Genomic DNA, 6574 nt, shown 5'->3' on the forward strand with positions numbered 1-6574 from the left:
GACAAGTAATTGAGGTCCGAGTAGTGCTGGCATGGGGCTGAGCTGGGCCAGCTCTTGGGGATGAGGGAGGTGGCAGATGTCTGGTTCACCTTTCCACACTTGTCACTCTTTCCTGGTACATACAGGTCAAGGGTGACCGACAGGAGGGCTGGTCTCATTGAGGGTGTCTTTCTTATTCTTCTGGAGCTTTATCCAAAGCAGATAAAGTGGCAGAGTCTCTGATGGAGTCATTAGTTATGCCCTGGGTGGATTTTTACTGAGTTTGGACAAAGGTCACCATCTGAGGAATGTTGCAAAAAGTGGCTGTAAGATGAGCTTTGAAATACAGATGGAAACAGAATCCAGCCAGTTTGAGGCTTCATAAATAAATCAAGTTGTGTTTCAGAGTTAGCTTCGTAAGGGTAATCATTGAACTCCTTGGTATTTTAACTCATGTCTAAAACACGCTAGCTCTGATTTTGGAAGTAGCCATTTCAATTTCACAGTCTCTATAAGATACATAAATTCCCATAAGTTTCAAAGAGCAGATTACAGTTTAGCTAAAAATTAATCCACAAACACAGGGAAATGCAAAAATAAAACCAGAGTAAGATAATACTATACACCCATCAGATTGGCAAAAATTAAAAACTCTGACAATGGCAAATATTGCCAACGATGTGAAACAATGGTAATTCTCCTACCTGCTAGTGAGAGCATAAATTGGTTGAATACTTTGGAAAATAGGGTGCTAGGGTGCAGTGCCAGTGTGACCTAGCAATTCCTCTCCCAGAAAAACTCTACAGAAATGTGTGCTTAGATGTCCCAGCGTGCATGTGCAAGAATTCAGTACAGCATCAATCACCAAAAGTCCAAACTGTAAACTGCACAATTGTCCATTAATGGTAGAAATGATTTAAAAAAAGGTGGTATGTTCATAAAGTGGAATATGATACAGCAATGAGAATTAATTACAGCAATATGCAGCAACAGGGACACATCTCAGAAACCGAATGTTGAAAAAAGAAGCCAGATATTACAGAATAATAAGATTAAATAAAGTTCAAAGGTAAGTAAAATAGAATAATTTGTTTAGGGATAGTTCCTTAGGAGGTTAACTATGAGGGAAGGTAGGGAAACAAACCCATTAAAAACCAAGATATTGGATTTCTTTAGGGGAGATGGAGAGGCGTGAGGAGGTCTCTGGGATGCTGGCAATGTTCTATTTTTGTGACTTGTGTGATTGGTTACATAGGTGTTTTATTTTAAATAATTAATCTGTAAATTTACGTCATGTATTTTTCTATATGTTTATTTCACAATAAAAATGTTTAAAAGAGAATACACCCACAATGATGCAAGCCTCACTGAGTGTTTCACTCAGATTTCTGAGTCTCAACTTAATGAACTAATTAAAATGATAATCCTGATAATTATCACCAACACTTACCACATATGAGCACACGCACACACACACACACGTACACACTACCCTCAAAGAATCAGAATCAAAAACAGTCAGACCACGGTGCACTGGATTCCTTAAAATCCTACCCAAAGATGGTCATTACCAGCTACAGCCACTTCTGCCATACCTGGTGAAATCCTGCTGCAGAATCATTCGAAATACGGATGGTGCAGCAAGGCATTGGGTGATGGGGTATTTGGAGAGTGTCTAAAAAGTGAAGAGAGAAGGAATTTTACTATTGTAGTTAAGATTAAAAATATCATCCAATTATTAGCATTTTAATTCTGATCCCTCCTCTAGGGAAACTCATTTATTCATTTGTTAATTCTTTCAATATACATATATTGAGCATGAATTTTGTACGTGGCATTTGTCAGGTACTCTTGGGGACACCAGGAGAGTAAGATAAAGTCCCAACTCCTATGGAGAGTAGGTAATAATAATAGAGCAGATAAAACAGGACTCAAATGATAAGGCAGAAGTTGGGAGATGTCATAAGAGAAATTTGGAGAAAGTCCTGGGAGAACGTAGGAGAGGGAAATATTCCTTCTGAAGAGGTGGTCCAGAAGCATCACTGGAACAGGTGGCATTTCGTTGGGGCATTTAACAAACGGCTACAGTGTCTACAGGCAAAGAATGGGGGAGATTCTTGAAGATAGAAGGAATAGTTTCAGAAGCTGAAGAAACATTGAAGTAAAGTTAAATAATATGATTTATTTAGACACATAGGTGAGAAATAAGAAGTAAATTTAAGAAGACTGGGGTTAGTTGGAGCCAGATTACTTAGGGTCTAAAATGTCTGGCTTTCAACATTGTTTAGCTGGAGGTGGGAGTCCTTCAGAATTTCAGATCAGGGTGCAGATCTGCTGGGAGAGCCAGGAACACTGAAGGGAAAAGAATGTGGCTTTGGGGGTCTGCCTGGCATGAATTCAAATCCTGTTACTTCATTTCTCTGCAATGCTGTTTCCTCATCTGTAAAGTGGGAGTATCCGTGTCTTCCATGTAGAACCATGATGAGGTATGATGGGCGCTTAGGAGAGCTCTGCCTCCACCCTCTGTCCCTCTCTTTATGAGTCTAATCAGCTTTTAATCTCTGGATTCTATCTCTGCAATATCTCACATTCACATTCTCTTTTCAAAAAATTTTACTTCTCTCCTCACCCCCAGTCTCACTGTTCCTCATGCAAAGAGCACCTCTCCATACTCTCGCTCTAGTCCACTCCAGCCACTGTAACTGGAGTCTCTAACTCCAACCTAGGCACGGAGCATTGGATCAGTATCCTGGTGACAGACAATTGACTTAAACTGGGCCACTCGGCTTCTGGTGGTCTGGCCTGGTCATCTGGACAGAGAGAATATCAACCCAGGAAGGCTGCGGCCACCATGTTTGGCTCCCTGCATGTCAAGAAGCAAAACTAGGTCTGCAGAGAGAAAGAAGGGAGCAGATATACAGAGAAAAGCAGAGGAGACGCAGAAGCTGCCTCTATTCCTGGTGTCTTTCTGGTTCCTATTCCAGACCCTTGTCAGGCTCAGCCTCTCCTCTTCTCTTCCAGCATCCTGGCATGTCTCAATGTCCTCTCTCCGTATAATCCCTTTTTCCATTAAGCTACTTTGAAGTGAGTTTCTGGTACTTGCACCCAAGGGAGCGTTGTTTAGTACATAAGAATTAGAGATAGTATGTGTCATGGGTCTTGCCCAGAGCCTGGTGCTTACTAAGTCCTCACCAAACGTTGGCTCTGGTCGTTATTGTCTAAGTTGTAATTTATGACTCATCTTGCTGCTTTGCAGCTTTTGGTAGGAGTGTGCAGCAGGCAACAGGGGGCTCTTGCAACAGATGTGGCAAGAAAGTGCAAGTTGAGGGGGTGGGCAGAGAGGAAATGGAGGGGAAGTTTTGTTTTGTGAGTTTAAATAGTAAATTTTTAATTTAACATTTTTTATTTTAGTTAATATTGCCCATCTTTCATAAGAGGGACTGAGTAAAATTAAACTAAATTAAAATTTTGTTATTAAAAATTCACAAAAGTAATGAGTGGAAAATAAATCAAAATAACTAAACTTTCAAATGCTGAGTTTGTTTTTCTTTTAGTAAATTAGTAGGATTAATACTTTGAAATAATTTAAGCTTAAAACACGCTAGCACTTTGGGGGCACTCTGTGTAGTGGAGGGAGGATTAGACCTGATAGGGTGGGGTGTGTGGAGGTGGACTCAGTGTTTTCTGTGCAGCTTTAAGCCTCAGGGACTGGCAGAATGTGGGAAGTAATGATGATGGAGAGGCGGATACTGATATGGGGGCAGGGAATGAGAAGTGGGAAGTGCAGTTCAAGGTGCTGCAGGAATGATCAGATGGACTTGATCAACCAGCAGATAAACATGGGAGAATTCGCATGGAGAGAGAAGACCAGACCCAAGGTGCCATTTTGAGAGCTACCTGAACTGATGTGCTTGCTGGAGAAATGGACGTGAAGGAAGAGGAGAAGTGAGAGGAATGGTGAGGGCAGACCCTTGAAGGACTGCAATGTTCTGGAGCAAGCTGGGTGAAGAGCAAGCAGCTGCAGCAAGTGGAGAATGTTCTATGGAGAAGTCCTTAGGTTGATCCAATGTGTACCAGGGTGAAGGGAAAGTATTTTTAGGATGGGAAACTTTGAATATGTTTATGGACTGAGGGAGTAGAGTTAACAAAAGGTGAGAGATTAAAAATACAGGAGAAAAGACTTACTAGATTAAAGATTAATAGGGAGGGGTCCCTAACAGAAGGGCAGGGAAAAGAGCAGAATCCCCAGTGGTTGTGGGGAGAGAGGTAGACTTTGAGAAGTGGAGGGGCAAATCTGCTTCTGAGCAAGGGTGCGAGTGGAGAGGCAAAGAGAATTTTTAGGTGAAGGGAAGTACATTGAAGGAGTTCATGCAGGTGACCTCAATTATCATCGTGATGTTTACCTAGCAATAACAGCAACTGCTACCACTTATTGAGTGTTTTTCTGTGCCAGCCTCAGGGCTAAGCACTTTATATACTTCGCCTGTATCATCTCATTAGTATTCCCAACAATTTTATGAGGTAGTAACTATTAACCAAAACTCCCATTTTACAGATAAGAAAACTGAGGCTGAGAGCGGCAAGTAAACCACTAATAAATGTCAAACGTGGGATAAGAAGCTAGATCTGTCACATTCCAAGGGCTCTGTTTTTAAACACTTCATTAAATAGAGTAAGCACACACACACACACACCCACACCCCAGCTGCCTGGCCCTGGCAAAGCCAGGATCCAGGAGACCTGAGCTTGTTCTGGTTGCTTTAAATTCTCAAAATGTATATTCTGGGTCCCAAGTCCACAAAATTTGATCCACAGGTCTGGGGAAGGGCTTGGAAATGTGTATTTTCTTCAAGGTTACGTCTTGATGTGATTCTGTTACAACAATTGATTCAGTGCTACATACTCTGAGAAACCCAGAATCAGGGTTATATTATGCCATTGGCTTCTTTGCAAAATAAAATATTTCTTAGCAAGGACTAGCTTTTGAGCTTGAAACATGAGTTTCTTCTGGGAGTTTAGTCTTCTTACCTGGACAATGACGTTGGGGTCAAACCGGGGCAAATGATGGATAAAGACCGTAGACCCTGCTGTCCATGCTTCAAACATGGACGCCAAGACAGCCAGAATCCAGCCTGGGTCTGACAGGCACCAGAAGACATCAGACGTCTTCAGCTGCAGCAATTTCCTGCTAACTCCAAAATACAGTGGCCTCAGCTATGTGATCATGGGAGGATGTGACCAAGGGATGGGGATTCTGGTTTTCGGGGAGAAACCCACCCATTTCACTCTCAGTTCATGTGTTTGGCGTGGAGCTCCAGACCCACTCCTATCCCAGGTCCCCAAAATATGCCAAATCATATTTCCTAGTCACATGTGACTTCAGATGGTTCAGTCATAACGATTCTTAAGGCTTCTTCTGGAAATGCTGGAACAAAGTCTGTTGTTCTTTTCCTCGATTGGAATCTGTTACTGATATAGTCCTGGGTGATGCTGGCAGCCAGTATGGAAAAATAAGGGATGAGCCTTTCTGAGAACAATATCAAAACATAGCAGAAACAGAGCTGATAGATGGAGAGACAAAAACCTAATCCAGAGACTATCTTGCTATGTCTGAAGCCGAACTCTGGAGGGCCCTGCTTCATGATCCAATAAACTCCCTTATTCACTCTTTGGCTTAGTGATGTAGATTGGGCTTTCTGTCATTTGCAACAGAGAAACAGAGAAAGAGAGAGAGAGACGTAGACAGACCTAATTAATACTCCATCTTGGCAAAGGACTGGAAACAATTAGCCAAAAGGCAATAATTGAAAGGTGGAGTAGAGAAGGTCTCTCATTTCTCTACCTACTCTTACTGTTTCCGAGGGACCTCTGAAGGGATAACTCCTTGAGAAAACACAACTTAGCAGACTATGGCTTTGAGGAGCTTTTCTATTAGTAGGAAGTGACTTTGATAAGCCATCCACTCTCCTTCATCTCATCTCTCTTAGGATTGTAGCTCACCCACAGGAAATTACTAACTAGGAAGACCTCTCTTCTGAGCTTCAGACCCAACTACCCACTGACCACCTCTTCTGGGGTGTCTTTCAGGAACCGTCCCCCCTCCACCTGCCCACCCCTGCTGATCCTAATCTCTCCTGCCTCCCTTGTACTAATTCTTTCTCCTCCAGTGTTTCCTGTATTTCAGTGAACATCATTACTCTCCTTGAAATAGTCCAAGCCCAAAATCTGGGAGTCACTATGGACTTTGCGCCTCTTATCTCCCGCATCTAGCCAGAAGATTCTATCTCCTAAAAATCTCAAATGTATTAACTTTCTTCTTGTCTCTAGCATCTTGTCCAAGTCACCGTCATCTTAGATTATTCTAACACCCTCTTACTGGTCTTTATAACTCCATTTTAACTTTTTCTAATCCATTCTCCATCTTGCACGCACAGTGATCTTTTCAAAATACAAATCTGATCAGGTCTCTCACTTGCTAAAAATCTTTCAATACCTCATTGTTTTCTTAATAAACTCCAAATTCTACATCAAGGGCCACAAGCCCCTGAATGATCTGGGCCCTGCTCACTTTCCCAAATCCTTCCACCTGTCCCTC

The 6574-nt window shown here is 42.1% G+C and overlaps 1 long non-coding RNA gene across 1 annotated transcript; it reads right to left on the reverse strand.

Moving 5' to 3' along the window:
- Positions 1 to 32: 32 nt before the first annotated feature.
- On the reverse strand, positions 33 to 6018 carry LOC124233298 (uncharacterized). The gene is made up of 3 exons (XR_006887030.1): positions 5257 to 6018; positions 5008 to 5167; positions 33 to 1654 (listed from the first exon to the last, which is right to left on the reverse strand). It is a non-coding gene; the product is annotated as an uncharacterized LOC124233298 (long non-coding RNA).
- Positions 6019 to 6574: the final 556 nt, after the last annotated feature.

This window comes from Equus quagga, unplaced genomic scaffold, assembly GCF_021613505.1.
Source record: "Equus quagga isolate Etosha38 unplaced genomic scaffold, UCLA_HA_Equagga_1.0 186550_RagTag, whole genome shotgun sequence".
Classification (NCBI taxonomy): domain Eukaryota; kingdom Metazoa; phylum Chordata; class Mammalia; order Perissodactyla; family Equidae; genus Equus; species Equus quagga.